The sequence below is a fragment of the Sarcophilus harrisii genome, chromosome 1, assembly GCF_902635505.1.
Source record: "Sarcophilus harrisii chromosome 1, mSarHar1.11, whole genome shotgun sequence".
Taxonomy (NCBI): domain Eukaryota; kingdom Metazoa; phylum Chordata; class Mammalia; order Dasyuromorphia; family Dasyuridae; genus Sarcophilus; species Sarcophilus harrisii.
In genome coordinates this window covers 158,256,499-158,280,735 of record NC_045426.1, presented here as the reverse complement: position 1 = coordinate 158,280,735, position 24,237 = coordinate 158,256,499, and the positions used below count along the sequence as shown (strand labels likewise).

Here is a 24,237-nt window from a genome sequence, read left to right as displayed (position 1 = left end):
AATTTGATTTGTTTCTCATATTTGAGAAATGAAGCTTTTATTGGAGAAACTTCCTGTAAAATTTTTTCACACTTATGATTATTGTTATTAAGGGACAGGTCAGTTCTCTGAGAGCCTCCACAGCTGTGGATCATAACATCAGAAGGGGTTGCAAGGCAGCCTTTGCTAACAGAGGTATTGCAGGAATGAGATAAATTGGAGGCAGAGGGAGAGGAGAGAAGTCAGACAACGCAAAGGCCACTCAGTCAGAGAGGTCATAGAACAGCAACTGCTTCTCAGTCTCCTTGTATCATCCTCTCACAAGAGAAGATCCATTCTGGGTTGGATCTCCAGCAGCCACTGTCAGATGGCTCCCATGTATTTCAGCAGCTCTCCCGCATATTCCAACAAATTGTGTATTCCCTTATATCATATTCCCCCTATTTATCCTTCTCTTTCCTTTCCTCCTTTCAAAAGTGTTTTGCTTCTGACTACTTCTCCCAGTCTTCCCTCCCTTCTATCAGCACCCCCACTTCTTTAATCTGCTTTCCTTCCCACTTTCCCATAGGGTAAAATATATTTCTATATCCATGTATGCCTTTTATTCCATGTTGGAATTGATTTTGATGAGTTTAAGGTTCAAGCATTGGTCGACACTCTCCTCATCTCCCCACACTGTAAAAGTTACCCCATTTTATCTGTTCCTTCCCCCTTCTCCTAGTGCATTCCTCTTTCTCACCTTTAATTTTATTTTTAATAGCATCACACTGTAGTCAACTAACATCAGTGCCCTCTATGTTTTATATTGTCCTAATAAGTTTATTAAGACTTACAATTATCATCTTCCCATGCAGGAATATAAAATATTTACCTCTTGATTTCTCTTTCTTGTTTACCTCTTTATGTTTCTATTAAATTTAATTTTTGAAACTCATATTTTCTATTCAGTCCTGCTATTTTCAATTAAGAATGCTTGAAAGTTCTCTATATGATTAAATATCCATCCTATATACTCTGTTTTACTATATAGATCATTCTTGATTGTAATTCTGTCTCCTTTGCCTTCGGAAATATATTCCAAGCCTGTTTTCCTTTAGTGTAGAAGCTGCTTTTTTTTCCGCATGGAACCATGGTAAATCCTGACTATGGCTCCCTGTTATTTTAACTATTTCTTTCTAGTTGTTTACATGTTTTCTCCTTGATCTGGGAACTCTGAAATTTAGTTATAACTCCTGAGAGTCTTCATTTTAGGTTCCCTTCAGGAGGTTATTGGTGGATTCTTTCAATTCCTAGTTTATTTTCTGGTTCTACAATTATAATACAATTTTTTTGATAATTTCTTGAAATATATCATCTAGGCACTTTCTCTGATTAGAGAATTCAAGTAGTCCAATAACTCTTAAATTATCTATCCTATGTCAGTTGACTTCCAATGAGATGGTTCATATTTTCTTCTATTTTTTCATTCTTTGGATTTTGTTTTCTTGCTTCTTGATACCTCATGGAATCCTTACCCTCTAGTTTCTCAATTCTAATTTTAAAGGTATTATTTTCTTCAGTGAGCTTTTTTATATTCTTTTGCATTTAACCAATTCTGTTTTTTAAGAATTTCTTTTCTTCAGTGTATTTTTGTGCATCTTTCACCATTTATGCTATTCAACTTTTCAGGATGTTATTTTTTCACGATTTTCTTGTATCATTCTCACTTTTTCCCTCTACTTTTCTTATTTGATTTTTAAAATCCTTTTGAGCTCTTTCAGGAATTCTTGGGTGGAGAAGACTGGGATTGGTTCATATTTTTCTTTAAGACTTTGCATGTAGCTATTTTGATGTTGTTGCTTTCTGAGACTGTTTTTTGATCTTCCCTGATACCATAGGAACTTTCTATGATCAGTTCTTTTTCAGTTGTTTGCTTATTTTACCAAACTATTTCTTGACTTCTAGATTTATGATAAAGTTGAGCTCTGCTCTCCAGGTAAAGGGGGCACTGTTCTAAACTTCAGACCTTTTTTGGTGCTAATTTCAAAGCTAGTTCTGGGGGTCTGCAAGTTTTCAGTTCTTACAAGGTGATGTGACCTAAGGAAAGGTGTAGTCACTGCTTAACTGGTCTAGAAGTTAGCACAAGCATTTTTTCTGTCCTGGAATCTCTACTACCCTCCAGCTAGAATCTAAGTCCTCACCCTAGAAATGTAATATGGAAAAGAATATGGGCAAGGGAACAGTTAAAATAAAAGAAATATAGATTGCCTACATTGACAGCAGTCCTCAAAAATAGCAGCCAGTAGATAAAGTGTCATAAAAAATACTATAGATTTCATTTACCTTAATTCCAATGTAAACTCCTTTGTCACCCTCCTTCATGAATAAAACCTCAACAGAAGCCAAACAGTGCCCACAGTTTCCATGATCTGTGTACTATAAAGACTGAACTTAAAGTTCTTACTGGCACATATTCTGTGAGGAGTAATAGGAACCAAGTCATAAACTCTATAGTCTCACAGAATAATAAACCTATAAAGAATAAAACCACAACACCATGGACCTCCCAATCTCTGTCTCCTTTCACACTTACTTTCCATTCTCATTCCAAAACAGATTCATACACAACCAGATCTTCCCTCCTATACTTCAGCACTCTAAACACCCCAGACAACTTCCAACCATACCTTGCCATACATACCAGCATTACCTTTGTGTTCTGATTGCTTATAGACACCTTTTCAACATTGATATATATGTCACTTTATTTATAAATACAATATACAATAAAATAAATATAATATACAATAGAAAATTATATAAAGGCATTTTATAATTATTACCACAATGATGATTGGGAGAAAGAATCAATCTTCTCTTGTAAAGAGCATTGCTTATCTCTCTGTGATCCCTTTTAAAGTCTTCATGGTCCCTACTCTCTTTATATGTTAGAAAAGTACGGAATTGTAGGAAACAATATGGCTTTGAATGCCATGAAATATCTTTGTTAAAAGCCTAAATCTTTCTTTTCTCTTTTTTCTAGACTCAAATCGAGTATTAAAATAATAATTGTTAGAAGGTAAAAATAAATAAAATGTCTGCAAAAGGCCATTGTTAAAATATAATTATATTGTTTATTGCTTATATAAAGAGATGAGGAGGTTTGAGTGAGTTTGAATACAGGAAAAAAAGTAACTGGCAATTTTCACACACATAATAAAAATGAATTTATGGACCTTAACTGTTTCATCTACCTTAAAGGTTCTTGTCCCAAGATTCTGCTTGTCAATCAGGGAAGATCTGGGGACCAAAGTAGGCTTAACTAACCCAACCTCCTATAATATTCTTTTGAGGAGTCTTATGAATAGTTTATGAAATGTGTTTTGGGAACCCTGGCAGACAAAAGCAATCTCAGGAATTGCACAGAATTTTCTAACACAAAGTCAGATATTTGGCTGAGACCAAGGGCTTCAAGCCAATATCATACAAAGAAAGTTAAAATAATAGATTTAATTATAGTCAGGGGTGTTCCTATGGCTTTTAGTGTCTACTTTAATGGGTATAGTGGTTCATCATCTTGGTTTTATAACACTAAAAATGCATCAATTTACCCTTGTTAGGATATGGCTTTCTAACCACTACATCTCAATAAATGGGGGAAAATGGCGTCAGATTGCAGCTTGACATCCACAAGCAAAGCAGAGGAGACAATATTATGGAAATCAGAAATACAATGTCCAGGTGAGCTGACAGGAAACTCACTGGGAATACTCTGATGGCCAATGGGATATATGGTTATGATACCCAGAGGATGTTATCTTGTGATATCACTGGAGGACTTCAGCAGCTTAGTGGTTCTAAATGTATCAGCATCCTGGTCAAGTTTGAATGTTGGTCTCCCATGTCCCTGTATATATGTCATCTATATGAGACTCCTGGCCAAATATTTTCCTAATATATGTGCCTCCTATATGTTTGTCCTGGACATGCAGATTATTGCCACCTCATAAATCTTTCCTTGATATATGTTCTCTACCTGTATAACCTCCACGTGGGTTTCTTGTGATCTTTGATTTTCTCTATGTGTTTCCTCCACCCACTAGTGATATGGTAATCTATAGGAGAATATATTCCATATGTATATGGAGTGATCTTTTTTATCACTGAACTTATTATGATTTTTAATTTATTAAATGCCTTTTGTTTTGAACCACTGAGTTTACTGTCTATTGTGAATGTATTCCTAGATTGTTTGTTTGTTCCTTGTCATTTTAAGTGGCTATTGACCCAAAGACTTCCTTAAATCTGGGTTTATATTTCTGAGGGATCAAGTTAAAGAGGACTCAAAGTTCTTCACTTAAAAGTAGGGAGAAAGAGGCATTTCCTCTTATTACATTACATCATATGGTATCTACAAAATCTTAGAACTTAGAAAAGACCTTAGAGATTGTCATTGTAATCCTATCCTTTAGGTAATTAGCCAATTGATACATTGAAAGTCATAAAAAGTTTGCCTCTGAAGGGAGGATCTACATATCAGGTCAGTTTTCTTTTGATTCAGGGAAAAAAAATATTGGACATGACCTAAAAATATGAAGGGCAGCAAGCCCAGAAGAAAAATTTTTTTAAAAGGATGTATTCATTTAAGGGAATGAAGGCAAGTAATGACTTTTGAGAACTAAATAGAATGGAAAGCTACAATGATTGAAAAAAGAGAACATTTCACAATGTTGCTTAAATCTGGCCTTGTTTGTTATCAAATATAAGTCACATCTGAGACTATAAAGGAACTGTATAATAATGGAGTATAAAACACAGTTATGGGGTGTTCTATATGTTCTATATGAACATATGGGGAAGTCTTCACCATAAAATCTGAGTACACCTAAGTGGGCAATGATTCCAAGTGCTCCTATTTGGTTACACATTATTCTCCAATGAGACAGTAAACAAATTCATTCTCTTGAAATAATAGTGCTAAAGGAAATACAAACAACAAGAAAATTGTTTTGGAAAATATTATTCTCTGGAATAATGTTCTTATTATTTTTTCTTATTAAGCAAATACTTAATAAAATAATGAGACCAAATGCTATAATGTCTAATCAATCATTTCTGAAATGAGAAACTATGTAGATATAAATAACTATTAAAATTGGAGATGGAAAATAATTTTTAAATGAATTTGAGGAAATCAAAATTTAATTAGAGAAAGATGCAAAAGTGGTAAGAATGGAGCTAGTTGGAGACAGATGTTGGTTCCAAACTCGCAGTTCCTCCCTTTTCCTTTATCTTTTTGTCCACATTTCAGCTAATTCTTCGCTGTATTTCTCACAAATATATACAGATGTTCATTAAACCTAATTCAGAGAACATTGACCAAGAGGTGGTGCCTTTAGGCAAAAACAGCTTGATTATCCTTACTAATGAATAGAATGCACTAAATGAATAGAGCATTCAAAAGGCATTGTTTTGGAGGGAGGGAGGGCTGACAAAGGGGAGGCTTTTATTTATTATTTATTTATAAATGTGTATATATGCACGCATTTACAAATTTATAAATAAATCATTATTTATTTATATAGGATATTCCAAAAGCTTTGTAAGCTACTAAAGTTTAAAACTGTACTAAGATATTTAGGAGGGGCAGCTAGGTGGTGCAGTGGATAGAACACCAGCTCTGAAGTCAGGAGGACCTAAATTTTCAAATCTAATGTCAGACACTTAACACTTCCTAGCTATGTGACCCTGGACAAGTCATTTAACCCCAATGGCCTCAGCAAAAAAAAAAAAAAAAAAAAAAAAAAGACTTTTAGGCCATCCTCAATACTGGATACATACAAGTTGAATATTCATAAAAGTTAACTCTTTGTTATTTTATAGAGTTCTTTGCAAAGTTATTTGTAACTCCCACAGTACCAGATATGTAACAGATAATTTAATTAATTTAATATTGAATGAATACTGTAATGTTAAAGGTCACTTTTAATGGGGAGATCAGTTCCTCCATTTGTCCTATTTCGTATTCTGCCTTAAGGTTATGACCGTCCCCTCTAAATGGTTGAGCTAAAGGTGTTATAGACATTCCTTAATGTCATTAAAATATCAGTAACCTCCATCTATGAGGCTATCCCCACCTAGGTCTCTGCATTATGTCATTGTTCCATAAAAGGCTTGCTGTCCCGATACTCGGGCTAGACCCTTTGAGATGATAGTCTCCTCAAGCCCTGGGATCCATTGGTCCCAGTATTTCTCTCCATTTAATAAACTATTGAATTGGTCTCTAATCTCTGTCTTGCACAGTTTCTTTTAACATTACAATACCTATATGAATAAAGGAACATTTTGATTAAGTCCAAGAAATATCTTTGCAAATCAGTTAACCAGTATTTATTGAACACCAACTATGTGCCAAATACTGTGTAACATGCTAAAGATACACATATGAAAAAATCTCTCTCATGCACTCTCATGTAATTTAAACTATTTCTTTTTTTTTCTCTTTTCTTCCTTTTTTTTCTCCTTCCGAAACAAATATAATTGCTGAATATGGTGACTTCTGCACTGTCTTGCTAATTTGGAAATTGTGACAATAAAATTTGACTGGACAGCACCAAAAGCAGAAAAAGCAGCACAAATATTTAACTTCAATTCCCTTTACCTGTCTTTTCATCAGTATAAGGTTGCAGTGATGACTTTCACTGTCAAACCCTCTCTTTAAATTATATTGCATTTCTTTTTAAGTTCACATCTGGTATCCCCCCCAATAAAATGTTAGCTCCTTAAAGTGGAGGACTTTGGGAAGGAGGTGGTTCTTTGTATTCCCCTGATATGCAAAGGCACATAGTAAGCACCTAGTTAATTCTTGTTTTAATGAATTGAATTGACAAAAAGGCTATAATTTTCATGGCAGGCAAAGTCTTTATTCTATATTCTATTAGATCCTCCATTTTATGAAAATCCTGATATGATAATCCAAAGCAAAAGAAATCATTTCCCTCTTACAATAAACATCTAACCTGCATTAACCCACTCAGAAAATTTCCCCCTCTTGTATATATTTATACTTAGTATACAGGAAGAGCAGGAGGAGGAAGAGGAGAAGAGGAAGAGAAGGAGGGAGGAGGAGAAAGAAGAGAGAGGAGGAGGAGGGAAGAGGAGAAGGAAGAGGGAGGAGGAAGAGGAGAGAGGAGGAGGAACAAGAGTAGTAGTAAATAATGTCACAGTTCCCTTTGGAAACTCCACCTAACACATTTAGAAATAATTCCCACAATAACATTCAAGTCCTACAGCTGAATAAGAACTGCTCCCTGCAGTTATTTGAATAATCAACATAATTAGACCAATGCCTCTAAATAGGGAAATCATTTTTTTCTTTTCTCAAACATGTCTAGGACTGCCTGATCGTGATTTTATGCTAATGGAGAAAACAGAAATATGGTACACATTGTCCATTAGTTATTCTCAAAGAAGAGAGAGAATGCCAAGACCTAATATTATTTATATTTTAAAATTGGCTTTGTACTGATTTATTATACTACCAGGCTTAATTATAACTCAACAGGCCAAAACATTCTCTAGGTTATTCTGAGTCCAAGGACAAATTCTTCATAATATTCAATGAAAAAAAATTTAGAAAGGATAATATATATACACATATATATGTTCATACATACATATATGTATGTGTATCTATCTATCTATATCCAGCTATAGCTATCTATAAAATAGAAATATATGTACAGATACATCTATATCATTCTAAGTTCAAAGATATTCATACACTATCTGTGTGTATATTATGCATGTATATGACATACATATATTTGAATATATATAGTCAGAATGACATGCATATTTATATTTTATGTGTATATGCATATGTATATATATGCATTACATATACAAAAGTCCTTAGAATTACATGTGTCATAGTTATACAAGTATAAACATATACATGTATGTATATGTATGCACACAAATGCCATTCCAAGAATTTTTCTTCAGGTATATGTCATGCATATGTACACATTACACATACATATGCATACATATGTTCTATGAACATCTCCGAATTTTTTATGAAACTTTTTAGACAGTCTTTTTTCCCCTCCTGAACCAAAAGTCTTATAAATAAAAAGAATAAGTGGCCCAGATTTTCAGAACCTAATAAAACCACATCTTATCATTATCCAAAGTAATCATATTTATGTAAGATAGACCTCACCTTTTTCAGAGAGGAGGCCAGCTTTATGAAGTTGAGTCCTTTATAGCTTTAGGAGAGCAAAGAAGTCTATCTACCTTATCATAAATTCCCCTAAAATCTGAAATAATGAAAATTCAGATTGGGGTCTAATGTATTTTTATCAGATTGGACCATGACTCAAAAACTCTCTTCAGTGATTTCCTTATCAATTCTGACACAAATTAGCTCACCACTTTACTACCAATCATCTAGTCACATTGGAGGAATTAGAGACATCATATTTTAGGAGGAGGGTAAAAGGGAGAAGTCCTAGCAGGGGTCCTCAAACTTTATAATAGGGGGCCAGTTCACTTTCCCTCAGACCGTTGGCGGGCCGGACTATAGTAAAAACAAAACTTTGTTTTGTGGGCCTTTAAATAAAGAAACTTCATAGCCCTGGGTGAGGGGGATAAACATCCTCAGTTGCTGCATCTGGCCTGCAGGTCGTTTGAGGACCCCTGTAGAAAAAGACAAACAGGCCAAAGTGGTATATCTTAATACCTACTGATAGTGAACCTGGTAGTGATACTACATATGCCTTAGGATATCATGGGGCAGCATCAAGAACAAGTGAAAGGACCCCTAGCCTAAACATTGAGTAGTAGTACCATGTTAGCAAGAGCCCAGACTTGGATTCAAAAGATATCTGCATCCAAATTTTGTATCTGACATTTAGAAGCTGTGTGATCATGGTCAAGGCACTTAAACTCTTATAAATTTAATTCTCTCATCCTTACAATGACCCTCAAAAGTACCCGTTGACCACTGTAGAATCATTTTGTTCAAAAAAGTGCTGTGGACTAAACAAGATATCCCAAATGTCCTAGTGCAGTTTCAAGCTTGCCCAAAGATGTTTGGGATTTGGGGATACCCTATATCCATGTTAGTTATTATTTTCTATTTAATTTTGTCTAGGGTTAAGCTTACCTTGGAGAATGGACATGACTACATTTAGGAAAGTATTTTTGTTTAGAAAAATGCCTAGGAACAGAGTCCAAGTCACACTCGTCTATTTACATCTGCAGGAGGTCAAAAGTCCCTACTGTAATTGGGGAATACTGGCCCTGAGAAATTCTAGGGAAGACACCAGTTTTTTAATGCTCTGTTATGAAAACCCAGGCATTTTATTGCTCAAAAGAGTTTGTGTTATCAATGTGACATAAAGAAAAATGTACTCTTTTTTTCTAGCCAAAGCATATATTTCATATTCTTAACCAGACATTCAGAAAAAAGCCATTCAGCATGATTCCATGTTTTCTCCCCCTGAGGAGTGAAAGAGAGAAAGGTTAATAAAACAGTAAAACAGGCTGTTGTCCTCAAAGTATATCTTTTCCCTCCTACTGTGAATAGAAGCCTCTGTGGGTCAGCCTCTTGAGTCTGAGATCTGGCTAACTAATAGCTTCTTTAAAAACACCCATTGGCAAGTCAATCCTTTTCTTCTTAAATGAGTTTCTGATGATATGTTTTCTTCAGTGTATATTGTCTATAAATACAATACTTCAAAGCTCTCTTTTTTCTCAGGTCATGTGTAAAGTGGGACTGAGTTAATTATCCAAAAAAAAATAAAGACAACATGTTAAGTTTGTCTCAGTTATCGAAATGGTCTAGTTACCAGCTAACCTGGCCAGCTGATCATCTCCTTTGAGGGAAACTGGGAATACCAGTTGAATGTCATTTCTGTCCCTCCTTAACTTATTGGATCTTCTCATTAGGTGGCAAAGATATAATAAGTAATTCATTCATGTGTACACTTCCAACCAACTGCTTTCCCCTCTAATCCATTTTAATGAGTATCTCCTTTAGAGAATGAAGACAGAACATCTGACATACACCACCTACCCAAGTATTTATTGAAGATGGAGTGTAATTGGATGTGAAAGGAAGACATGAGGAGGAAAATCAAAATATGCTGAACAGAGCTGACCCTAGTCAGTAATTTCCTAGTTAATCAGTAGATAACCCTCCTACTGCTATATAGAACATGAAGCTAAGCAAAATCTTATTATGTTTAAGCCTTTGCTGAGTATCTAACAGAAGCCTGATGAACATAATGCCTTAACCTGGAGGAGTAATTAACCTCCATACCATAGTACTCTGCAGGCAAGCCATACAACCTCAAGCTCCGTTGGGTCCTACCAAGTAAGAAAGGTTTTAAGTGTTGGGCTAGGCTAGTGGTAGACCTAAGTCTGTTGTCCAAGGACCAATCTTATTATTAGTCCTTTCCTTCTGGGATTATCTCCAATTTATGGGGGGGGGGGAAGGGAGAGAGAGAGAGAGAGAAAGAGAGAGAGAAAGAGAGAGAGAGAGACAAAGAGATCGACCTATCTATCTATATATTTTATTTGTATATAGTTGTTTGTATGTTTTCTCCTCCATTAGATTGTGAGCTTCTTGAGAGCAGAAATTGACTTTTGTCTTTGTATCATTATCATAAGATCTGGGACATAATAGGTGCTTAATAAATTCTTGATGACATTCACTTGACCAGCCTAGCTAAACTAGAAGAGATGTACCTTCAGATTAGGTTTAAGATAACTTTTTTGAATGCTGAAATTCATGAAGACCATCTACTTGAATTTTGTGAAGCTAATGTGAAGCCCTGTGTTGATGAGAGACTTGATCAAATTTGCAAAATCATGGATCCATTGAAACACTAGTTCCCAGATCTGACATTGTTATTTGGTTCCTCAAGAATCTTCAATAGTTCCTTATTGCCCATAATATAAAATACAAATTTTTTGACTAACTTGTAAGTTCCTCCATAATCTGACTCAAACCTACTTTTTAGTCTAATTTCATTCTATTTCCATTTACTTATTCTATGTTCCAGCTAAATTGTATTGCCCGTTCCTTAACCTTTTTCTGCTTTGCCCTACTTCCATAGATTAGTGTAGACTGTCCCCTGTTCCTAGCTCAATCTCTTTTCATATCTCCACCTACTAAATTTCTATTTTTTCTTTAAGGGACAGCTCAAGTACCAAATAATGTTCGTTGTTGTTAGGTCATGTCCAACTCTTTGTGATCTCATCTAGTTTCCTCAGCAAAAATACTGAAGTAGTTTGCATTACTTTCTCTAGTTCATTTCTCAGATGAGGAAGATGGAGGAGCCGGAGTAAACAGGGTAAAGTCAAATGTCTGAAGTCAGATTTGAACTTAGGAAGATGAGTCTTAACTCTACACACTGCACTACCTAATTACCATATAATGCAAGAAGCTTTCTTTAATTCCTCCCAGATGGAAATGATTCCTATATCCTCACTTTTTTTTTCCATCATGAGGAGAAAAGACTCTTTCCCTTATCTTTATCACAAGACCTTAATCATATTCATAGATGTGCTAACCCTACAATTTGGGAGGCCCCTTGAAAGGAGGCATTGTGGATAGATTAGCTAAATGGATGGATTGATAGATAATAAATATAGATATTAAACAGTTTATAGAGAAATAAAAATAGGTAACATTGATAGAGATAGAAATAGATAGGAAGATGATGAGTCAGTTGATTGGTGGGGAGGCAGAAAGAAATGATAGAAAAATAGAAAAGGATATATAGATTGATAGAAGTAGAAATGGATGGATAAATCAAGATAGAAATAAAAATAATAGAAAGATAGAAAGGGCTAGATGATATATTGATAGAAATAAAGTTAGGGAGAGAGAAGGAGGGAATGAGAGGAGAGAGAGAGAGAGAAAGAGAAAGAGAGAGAAAGTGTGTGTGTGTGTGTGTGTGTGTGTGTGTGTGTGTGTGTTAAGGATAAGATATATTTATTAAGCACTTACTATGGGCTAGACACTGTATGGGCTGGGGATACAAAAACCTGAAATAGTAGGAAGGAACAGAGAAGGGAGGAAGGGAAAGAACAAGTCAGACAATGTAGAGATATATAGATATGGGAAAGTAGCCAAAAATGAAATAAAAAGCACTGATGGGGCTTCTCATATGGGCCATTCATCTAGGGAGTCATCAAATTTGGAATAGGCCTGTATGAATTTTCACTATTGTAATACAAATATCCAATACGAAGACTTGCACATAGGAGACATTTAATTAGTGTCTGTTGAATTAATGTAAACAATCAAACATCCATTGATAAATAACCAAACAGTATATGTAGACTTCTGTGTTAAGTGATGGGGATAGCAACAGGTATAAAATATACTTTCTGTGTTTGAAGAGCTTAGAGTAAGGGGGGGGAAGGAAAATGTGCATAGACATAAATAAAATAAGGCTTCAGAAATGCCATAGAGGTTTTGTGATCTACAATATAAGCCGTTGTTTCACACACACACACACACACACACACACACACACCCTATAATATGGAACAGACGTAGCAGAAAACCTATGTTCATCATCTTCCTCAAACATTAGCTATGTAACTCTGAGTAAGTCACATAACTTATCGGTCCCTGGAAACTCTCTAAAGAATTTTTAAAATCACAATTAATTTCTAGTCTTCATTGGCAGAAGGAATCTACCTAGAAATTCTCTCCATGGAAGGACTGAGTTTTATACACCCTCCCCGTTCCAGTAAAACCAAATCTATTTTTGTGTTGTATATTCATTTGCTGGTATTCATGCACTGGTCTGTTTACAATTCTGGTAAAAAAAAAATGAGAATCACTCTGTTAACAGGGCATTTTCTTCTATTAATTTGTGTATTCAGGTTATTATTAGTAAAGCATAATGGTTTCTTATTGAGCAATAACTAGGCCCCTTAGCTGGGTATATACAGGACTCTTTAAGTCTCCTTAATACTAGAGCCCAAGAGGTTAATCTGTACTTAGCTGCCTATACATAAAAAGCTGAACATCTGTTTTTGTCTTTTTTTTCATTCCACCTGCTGTCCATGGAGCTCCAATAGCTTCATACTGTGTCAAAAGGACCATAAGCTGGTGACAGAGGGGATTTTATGGGGGATGCCCAATTCCCAATACTGAATACCACAGGTGGCCAACTGCCAACTGACTCACACACTGGCCCAGAACCCAGACAGAAAAATAATCCAGCATCAAAGTATCCAGATAGATGCTTTACTTTTTAAAATCTTTTTCTTTTGATTTGTTTTCTTCTTTTCTCTTCTTCCCTCTTTTCCTTCTTTTCATCCTTCCATTTACCTTTCCTTTCCTTTTTTCTCTTTCTTCTCTTCCTTCCTTCCTGTTTCATTTGTTTGTTCATTCCTTACTCTCACTCTATCTTTTTTGCTGCCTTCCTTTCTTCCTTCCTTTCCACATTTCTTTCCTCATTTCTTTTTTTCTTTTCCTCCTTCTTCCTTTTATCACTTCCTTTCCTTTTTCTTTATCCCTTCTCTTCCTTCTTTTTCCTCTTCTAGTCTTCCTGTTTCATTTGTTTATTTCTTCCTCCTTTTTGTCTTTCTTCCTTTATTTCCTTCCCCTCTTACTTCATTTCTTACCTTCTTTCATATTTTCTTTTCTTCTTCTTTCCTTCCTTTCTTTTTTCTTTCTTTCCTCTTTTCCTCCCTTTATCCATTCCACTTTCCCTACTTCATTTGTTTGCTCCTTTCTTTCCTTCTCTACTTTTTTCTCTCATTCTTTCTTTCATCTTTTTTCCTTTTCATTCCCTTTTTATTCCTTTCCTAATTTTAATACTTAAAGTGGAAGCTGTATTACAAAGGCCTGGAGATAGTGCATAGGGAAGTTATATTCATAAACACTCAAGTGTAGGAGTCAAAGTGCCTTCTTTATGGTTCATTCACCAATAGGTATCTGAGTTACAGGAGCCAAGGAAACCTAGAGTGTTTGGCTCAAAGTCTTCTTCACCAGTTAAATTTGACAGTAATATGAAAGGCAAAAACAGAGGAGGGAGATCTTGGAAGCAATGAAAAAATAGACAAGATTTAAAATTGTATCCCTCATAGCAATCAAATATTTTGATGAATAGATTAACCCAGGAAACCACGGCAACCATTAGCTATACTTGTTTTTTGTTTTGTTTTGTTTTGTTTACTAACTTCAAAATATCTCAAAGGTTTGTAATTAAGACCTGATTATTTGAATTTTTGTCTCTTGAAATAAGGCTATGGGCTCCTGGATGGAAGCCTTTGGCAATCTAGTAAAACTAATGGACCCTTTCTCATAATAATATTTTAAATGCATAAAATAAAATGCATATGATTACAAAAGAAACCAATTATGTTGAAATAAAGGTTTTTTCTCCTGCTTCCAAGTGTGTATGTCCCCTAAAAATCTATCAACAGACCAACTCCAGGTTAAAAACCTTTGCCTTAGAAGCCCTCCTCATTCAAATGTTCTGTAGCAGTCATCTCCAAATATTTCTGATTGCTTATCTCTATCAATTAAACATGCACATCCCAACGTGTATATAATAATAATAACAGCTAACATTTGCATAGTACTTATTCTATGCCAGGCACGCTATTAAATTTATCACCATTTTTACCTCTTTAAGCTTCCCTATAACTCTGGGAGGTGAGTGATATTACTATTTCCATTTTACAGGTGAGGAAGTTGAGGCAAATAGGAGTTGGATAATTTGTCCAAGGTTATAAAGTTAGTAGGTATCTGAGGATGGATTTAAATTCAAGCCTCTCTGACTCCAGCTCCAGAGCTCCATCCCCAGTGCTATCTAGCTGCCCCATTGCATGTTTATTATGTAACATATGTTTACTACTGTGATAATAATTGTGAATATTATAAAACTTGCCCAAAAATAGAAGCTAAAAGAGGACGATTGTAGAGTTGATAGAGCATCACTAGAATTTATTTAGTAGGGCAGCAACGTGGTCAGACCTACTCTATGGGAAAATCATTTTATTAGCTAAAGAGGATAGTTTGGAAAGGAGAGGAACTCGAGGCAAGCAGAACAATCAGGAAGCTATTATAATAGTTCAGGCAAAAAGTGATAAGTGCTTGAACTAAAGGAAACAGATGAGAGATGTAGAGATGAAAACAGCAAAACTCATCAATTCATTGTATACGTGGAGTAAGGGAGAGAGAAGAGCAGAAGAAGACATGGATGTTGTGAACGTGGGTGACTGGATGGCGGTGTGCTTGACAACATTAAGGAAGTATAGAAAACAACCTGGTTTGAGGGGGAAATGGTATATCGAGATCTTTAATGCAAATCTCTGTCCAGCTGTGTCTGCATCTCTTTACTCTGGGACTTAACTAGGACTCACTTTATTTTTTTTTTAAGTCCAAATCCTTTATTATCTCTTTCTTTTTTAAATTTTAATAGCTTTTTATTTATAAGTTATATACATGAGTAATTTTACAGCATTGACAATTGCCAACCTTTTGTTCCAATTTTTCCCCTCCTTCCCCCCACCCCCTCCCCTAGATGGCAGGATGATCATTACATGTTAAATATATTAAAGTATAAATTAAATACAAAATAAGTATACTTGTCCAAACTCTTATTTTATTGTACAAAAAGAATCGGACTCTGAAATATTGTACACTTAGTCTGTGAAGGAAATCCAAAATGCAGGCAGGCAAAAATATAGGGATTGGGAATTCAATGTAATGGTTCTTAGTCATCTCCCAGAGTTCTTTCCCTGGGTGTAGCTGGTTCAGTTCATTACTGCTTCATTGGAAATGATTTGGTTCATCTCATTGCTGAAGATGGCCAGGTCCATCAGAACTGATCATCATAGAGTATTGTTGTTGAAGTATATAATGATCTGGCCCTGCTCATTTCACTCAGCATCAGTTTGTTGTAAGTAGGACTCACTTTAAATGAAAAGAAGCTGAGCTCTTTATTCTACTACGTTGTATACATTTGACCTGCAAGGAGTTCCTGCCTGCTGCAGCCATCAGAGAGATAGTCTGGGGAAGAGGAGGTGGCTCTGCTGAGAAGGGAGAGAATTTACTCAGGAGCAATTAAGTAACTATGGTTGAGGGCCATTGCTTCTAACTGCCTGAGACATCATACTGGCTAAGTGAAGGGGAGCTGGGGCTGGCACAGTAAGGTGATAAAGGGAACTGGGTGAGGGTTAAAGGAAAGTGTGATTTTATTAGGAGGGTGCAATGGAACCCATTGTTTTATTTGTCAATCAAATAGCCCCTGGAGATTATGCCATGGCCTCCTTTTGGAAACCATTGTTCTAGAGTATGATAAAATTTAGAGTTAGAAAGAGTTCATCTGGATCAAAACAACTTTTTTTTTTTTTTTTTTTTTTTTTTTTTTGCTGAGGCAATGGGGTTTAAGTGACATGCCCAGGGTCACACAGATAGGAAATGTTAAGTGTCTGAGGCCAGATTTGAACTCAGGTTCTCCTGACTTCAGGGCTAGTACTCTACCCACCTATATGCCCTGAAAAGACCTTTTTTAAAAAATTAGGAAGCAGAAGTCCAGGGATAGGAAATACATTGCATTTCATCCAGATAATAACTCCTGGGATAGTCCAGCTAGTGTCCCCTACTTCCAAATCCAGTATTCTTTATATGCATCATGTTACTTCTAGGAACAAAGAAATAAGATGTTAAGGGAAGCATTAAGTATCAACGTGGAAAGAGTGCAAGGGCTGGAATCAGAAAGACTCATCTTCCTGGTATCAAATATGGCCTCAGATACTTCTCAGCAGTGTTATCCTGAGTAAGTCATTTAACCCTGTTTTCCTCAGTTTTTTCATCTATACAATGAGCTAGAGAAGGAAAAGGCAAACACCCCCAATGGGGTCATGAAGAATCTAGCATTTTCTACAATTTCTAACTGAAACAACTGAACAATAACAAACATAGTCACAGTTGGGATTGATTTTAGCAGTCATCTAGTCCAACCCATACTCCCAAGAAATTCCTATTACAACATAATTAAAAATTCCAGCCTTGGCTTAAAGAACTTCAATATGAGGAAGCCTACTTCCTTTTCCTAAGAAAGGTCATTCTTCAGTTTTTAATGAAGCCATGTTGAATCTTTGTGATAACATCACTACCTTACTATAAACCTTCCTAAACTGGGGGAGTTGCGACCCTATAGGGGGTAGCATAACTGAATGTGAGAATGGCAAAATTATGCTTTATTTTCAGTCAGTAAATTTTAGATTTGCATGCTAATTTTATATACCTATATATGGAGGATCACATAAAAACTTCTCTGTCAAAAAGAAGTCACAAGTGAAAAAAGTTGAATAAGCCCTGCCTTACTAGAATTAATAGCTCATCAACCATCACTCTAAAAAAAAGTGCTAGAGTTTTGCTAAGAATCAAAATTACTCTCATTGGTCTATAGTTTTCTAGTGCCATAATCAAAAAGTTCACCTTAGCAATGGGGCTAGCTTTTGTTTTAGAATCTTTATAGAATCTTGAAGCTGTCTTTTTTCTGTATAACCTTTGTCCTTGATTCCTGAAACAGACCCTACCACCAGATACTGCTGTTCCAAAATGTCAATGAAAAACAACACATCTCCTGACCCTCATCTCCTCTCCAACATTCCCCTGCCTCCAGCCTCCTGAGCAATACCCTCTCCAGGACTTGGCTAGAATCTCAATCAATCTCTCTCTCTCATTCTCTCTCTTTCTCTCTCTCTCTCTCTCTCTCTCTCTCTCTCTCTCTCTCTCTCTTCCTTCAATTGGAATAGAGGTCATTGATTCCTCCCCACCCTTACACTTCTAGGAAATATTCCCTATCCAAGCCAAGAATGGAAAAGAATCTTTTATCACTTTTGAAAAAGAATTAATCACATTCTTGTACATATTACATAGGAGGATCATAGGACCTGAGATGGTCAAGACCTTAGAGATAGAACTGGACTTGATAGTCCAGTTCCTCATTCTATACTTACTGAAGCTGAAGTTCTAAGAGGTAAAATACTTACCCTGGATTATACAGATAGTAAATAATAGAGCCAGAATTCCAAAATAATTTAAGATTTTTTTCTTATGATCTTTTTAATGCCTTTTTATGTCAGTCATTTTTGAATGTAACTACTAGTTCCACTGAACCCCTCCCCTCTAATTAAGAAAAACTGTCAAGAAAAATCATCAACCTATAAACTAAGTGGCTCTGTCTGTATTTGTAATAGCTCATACCTAGGAGTATGCTCTTAAATGCTTAACAAGAGACTCTCAAAAAAAAAAATAAAAAGTACTTGTAATGCATTTTGAAGACAGCTAGCTGATTCAGATAGAGTAATGGGTCTGGAATCAGGAAGAGCTGTGGCCGGAGACACTTACTAGCTGTGTAATCTTAGACAAGTCACTTAACCCTCTTTGCCTCAGTTACTTCACTTATCAAATGAGTTGGAGAAGGAAATGGCAAACCACTCTAGTAGCTTTGCCAAGAAAATCCCCATTGGGTCACAGAGAGCCCTACATAACTGAAACAACAGAATAGCAACAAGGCACTTTTAGGTTTAATTATTTTCTTAAGCCTTAACTATAAGCAAAACAATAAATCACATCCTAATCTGTAGTGTTTGCCAACTTCCAAGGTACGAAAACACTCACAGTAAAAATTTAACAATCTGCTCTGGCAAGCTAGTTTGAGCTGGCTCTGACCTACCCTTGCAACTCATACCCATAGTCTCACACCTCTTCAAAGAAATTTATTTCTTCATTTCTTCTCTGGGGTCAAAATCATTCATTATATTTGCACATCATTCAGTTTTGTCTATGTAGTCATAGTCAATGTGTATTACATTTGTATTACTCTATTCATATAAGTCTTCCCATATGACTAAACAAACTTTGTTTTTAGTGGTTAGCTACCACAAAAAAGCACTCTTAAGAGTACTTAAGGTACCTGGGACCTTTCTTTCTGTCTTTGCTTTGCTAGGAAATAATTGTTCAGTAATAAGATCCCTAGGTTATAAGATTTAGAAGCTTTTGTCATATAATTCCAAAATGTTTTTTGAATGCTTGGATCAATACACCATACTACAAATAGTGTATAAAGGTCCTTCAACATTAAGTGTCATCTAAGTGATGCAATAAACACAGCATTATACCTGGAGTCATGAAAACCTGAATTCAAAGTCAAACCCTAGCTGTGTGACCCTTACTAGCTCTTTAAGGCCAAGACACTTAATGATTGACTTAATTTCTTAATTATGAAATAGGAATGATAATCATCTCTGTCTCCCAGGGTTATTTCAAGTATCAAGTGTGATAATATTTATAAAATGTTTTTGCACAGTTCCTGATATACAGTAAGCATTCAGTAAGTGCTTATTCCCTTCCTTTTTTCTTTCTATCATTTATCATATTTGTTATCATTGGCCCTTCATTTTCTTTTTTATTATTTTAATATTATTTTTCCATATACATGCAAATATAGTTTTCAACATTCATATTAGTGTTCTATTAAAAATGATGAAAAAAGCTGATTTTAGAAAGGCCTGGAAAAATTTATACAAACATCATGATAATAATTGAAACAAGCAGAACCAGGAATATAGTGTACACAGTAACACCAAGATTATGTGATGAGTAAGTATGAAAAACTTGATTCTGCTCAGTGGTTCAGTGATTCAAGGCAAACCCAATAAACTTTGGATAAAAAACACTATCTGCATCCAGAAAGAAAACATGAAGATTGAATATAAATCAACACTTGCTATGTTCACTTCATTTTTTTTTTATCTCTCTCATGATTTTTCCCTTTTGTTCTGATTTTTATCCCCAACATGATTCATAAAGAAATGTGTATTTTAAAAAGTTAACATACACTTATAAGCAGAAAAATAAAACAATTAATAAAAAAAAAACAAGTCTATTAGAATTCATTTGAATGACCTCATTGTTGAGAAGAGCAAAGTCCATCATAGTTCAGCATCACATAATCTTATAGTTACTGTACACAATGGTCTCTTGATTCTACTCACTTTAGTTAGCATCAACTCATGTAAGTAATCTAGGCTCATCATAGAATAATAATATTCCATTACATTTATATACCATAACTTATTCAGCTATTCACCAACTGATGGGCATACACTCCTTGCCACTACAAAAAGGGCTGCTGCAAACATTTTTGCAAACATGGGTCCTTTCCCCTTTTTTATGATCTCTGGGATGCAGAAATAGTATAGACATTGATGGATAAAAGAGTATGCTCAGGTTGATAGCCCTTTGGGGATAGTTCAAAATTGCTTTCCAGAATGGTTGAATCATTTCACAATTCCACCAACAATGTATTTGTATCCCAGTTTTCCCACATCTCCTCCAACATTCATCCTTATCTTTTCCTGTTATCTTAATTAATCTGAGAGGCTTGAAGTAGTACCACACAGTTGTTTTCATTTACATTTCTCTAATCAATAGTGATTTAGGACATTTTTTCATATGACTAGAAACAGTTTTTATTCCTTTATCTGAAAATTGTCTATTCATAGCCTTTGACCATTTATCAATTAAAGAATAGCATGTATTCTTATAAATTTAAGTTAATTCTCTATATATTTTAGAAATGAGGCTTTTATCAAAAACACTGGCTGTAAAAAAAAAAAAAAAAATTCCCCAGATTTCTGCTTCCCTTCTAATTTGTTTGCATTGGTTTTGTTTTTACCAAAACCTTTTTTTTTTTTAATAAATGTAATCACAATAATCTATTTTGTATGGTCTCTAGTACTTTGGCAATAAATCCCTTCTTTTTTCACAGATTTGACAGGTAGATTATCCTTTTCTCTTCTAATTTGCTTATAGTATCATCCTTTATGTCGAAATCATGAACCCATTTCAAACTTTTCTTGATATAGGGTGTTAGGTATTGGTTAATGTCTAGTTTCTGCCATACTATTTTTCAGGTTTTCCAACAATTTTTGTCAAATAATGAGTTCTTATAAGCTGAAGTCTTTGGGTTTGTCAAATGCTAAATAACTATAGTCATTATCTATTGTTTCTTGTAAACCCAACCTATTCCACTGATCCACTACTCTGTTTCTTAGCCAGTACCAGATAGTTTTGATGACCACTGTTTTATAATATAGTTTTATGTCTGGTACAGATAGGCCACCTTTCTTTGCTTTTTTTTTTTAATTAATTCCTTTAAAATTTTTGACCTTTTGTTCTTTCGGATGAATTGTTATTTTTTCTAGCTCTATAAAGTAATGTTGTTTTGATTGGTATAGTACTGAATAAGTGGATTAATTTAGGTAGAATTGTCATTTTTATTATATTAGCTTGACTTACCCATGAGCACTTGATATTCTTCCAGTTGTTTAGATCTAACTTCATTTGTATGAAAAGTGTTTTGTAATTGCGTTCAGATAGTTCCTGGAATTGTCTTGACAGGCAGACTCCCAAGTATTTTATATTACCTACAGTTATTTTAAGTGGAATTTCTCTTTCTATCTCTTGCTGCTGGGTATTGTTGGTAACAAATAGAAATGCCTGGTTCTTAATTTTCTTTTTTTAAAAGACATGAGACCTTTAAAAGACATAAAACAAATACAACTATAATTGTGAGTAATTTTTGTGGTAACATTATCAATTGTAGGCCATTTAAAAAAAAAGTAGTTTCTATTCTGAAGTGAATTTTGTAAAAAGTCTTTAACTTAGAGATGAGCACCTAAAGTTTAATTTGATGAAATAAAGCAGTTTCTAGAGGTATTAAGGGCTACTGGACTCTTTTTTTTTATTTAATAGTCTTTTATTTACAGGTTATATATATGGGTAACTTTACAGCATTAACAATTGCCAAACCTCTTGTTCCAATTTTTCACCTCTTACCCCCCACCCCCTCCCCCAGATGGCAGGATGGCCAGTAGATGTTAAATATATAAAATATAAATTAGATACACAATAAGTATACATGACCAAACTGTTATTTTGCTGTACAAAAAGAATCAGACTGAAATATTGTACAATTAGCTTGTGAAGGAAGTCAAAAATGCAGGTGGGCATAAATATAGGGATTGGGAATTCAATGTAATGGTTTTTAGTCATCTCTCAGAGTTCTTTCTCTGGGCGTAGCTGGTTCAGTTCATTACTGCTCCAATGGAAATGACTTGGTTGATCTCCTTGCTGAGGATGGCCAGGTCCATCAGAACTGGTCATCATATAGTATTGTTGTTGAAGTATATAATGATCTCCTGGTCCTGCTCATTTCACTCAGCATCAGTTCGTGTAAGTCTCTCCAGGCCTTTCTGAAATCATCCTGTTGGTCATTTCTTACAGAACAATAATATTCCATAATATTCATATACCACAATTTATTCAGCCATTCTCCAACTGATGGGCATCCACTCAGTTTCCAGTTTCTAGCCACTACAAAGAGGGCTAGGGCTACTGGACTCTTAAAAACAAGTCAAGGAAACTAAAGTAGACATAAGGAAAATAATCTTGGTAAGCATCCAGTATACTTGCTGCTGCTACTTCATCCAGGTTTTTGTTGACTGAGTTTAGAACTTCTCTTAAAACATTTTGGGTTTTTCTTGTGGACTTGTAAAAACACTGCTTGAAAAATTTATCAGCAGCCCGTACCTTAGCAGAGATTCCACAAATACTCTCAAAGCCTTTAGGTGAGTCCAGGCAGTAAATGCTTGACTGAAGTTCACTGTGAGCCAAAGCAAAAGGGGATCGTACTGTTGTTTCTTTTCAGAAAACAATTCATCTCTTCTCTTTCAGGTTTAATTTCTTTTTCATCATAGAAAAATTCACAGACAATGAACTTGTTTGCTTTGGCTTTGGCTTTAAAATAATTGCTCAACCTCTGATACTATAGAGGCCCCCCTCATTGTCCTCAGCAATCAGTTTGGTTGTTGGTACCACCACGTCTGAGAGAGATTCATATCTTTTTTGCCACTGTGAATAGTTTGGCTTTGGAACTATCACCAGGAGAGTGCTGAGAAACTCTGAACAGATCAAAAAAATCTTCTTTGCTCACAATATCACTAATGTCTGAGTGAAGAGATTTCCCATGGATTTCTTTTCCAGGTTCTCTAGGTTTCCTTTTGGAGTGTTGTAGGCAGCTATTGGAGCTTCCTGGTCTGTTTCTATTTGTGCCAATTGCTTTGCTAACATGTACACTACAATCACAAGGGGCTGCTTGACAGGATACTTGGCCATGTCCCATTCAAATCGGATCACAAAAAAAGTTAAGTCAACCCCTTTGGTCAACAAGTTCTCGTCAACTTTGCCCTTTTCATCTTCCATAACTTCTACACTGAGCCATCTTCTTTATGAGATTTTCAGCAAAGTTATCGAGTTTCCTCAACTTATCTGAGAGACCAACAAGAAAATCCAAGGTCTACATCCTGATCCAGTAATGGCAAATTTAGTGTTGTGGGATAGATTATCCTTGGAGGTTACTGTATTCATCATTTCTAGAGCCTGCAAATTATCCTTATCTCCAGAGGCAGAAATCAGCCAAAATTCCAACACATTTTTCAAATCTTCCCTTTTAATCAAAGTTACTGACATATAATGAGAGCTTCCCATGCCAGGGTGCCTTGGACAGTCTGAGGGCAGAGGGACTGGAGACACAAGTTGAAGGCGAGCTTGGGTTCCAGTTTGGTTTCCGGATCTGCCGGGGGAGCCTTGGGGTGGGAACATCTCCGCTCCTTCAGGGAATTGCTTTGGGCACTTCTGGAACTTGACTGAGGAGTGCTGGGCTGCCTCCCTGCTGGCTGCAAGGTCCTTGAGGGCAGGGGCCAGCCCCTTTGACCAGATCAGTCCCTGGTTCCCATTAGCCATGGCTCCCAAGAGGCTGAGGCTCCAACTGCTCCCTGGTACTTGGAGAACCAATGACATCAGATGATAATGTCTTGACATGAGCATCAATTGAATTCAAATGAAGCAAAATTGTGCAATTTTCAGCTTTGCTCTCTTTTCTAGGGTCTTGAAAGTTCCAGTGGCAAGACAAAAGTCAAGGTAGTAGAGGATGAGCTTGGTGTCTTTAATATCTGACCAATGTCTGACCAAGATCTAAGCACTCCCAGTCTGATGGGAGGTGAAATCTCAAGATCAATTGCAATTTTATTACTCTTATTATTAGTAATTTGGCATTTCATAGGATTATTAATAGTTTATAATTTTTTATTTTGAAAATAATTTGCTTGTATCCTTCTATCATTTTTCTATTAGATCATTTTCTGATCCAGTCCTTTTTC

General features: G+C 35.5%; 1 pseudogene; it reads right to left on the bottom strand.

Moving 5' to 3' along the window:
* Positions 1 to 22,411: 22,411 nt before the first annotated feature.
* Positions 22,412 to 23,821, bottom strand: LOC100924716 (annotated as a pseudogene).
* Positions 23,822 to 24,237: the final 416 nt, after the last annotated feature.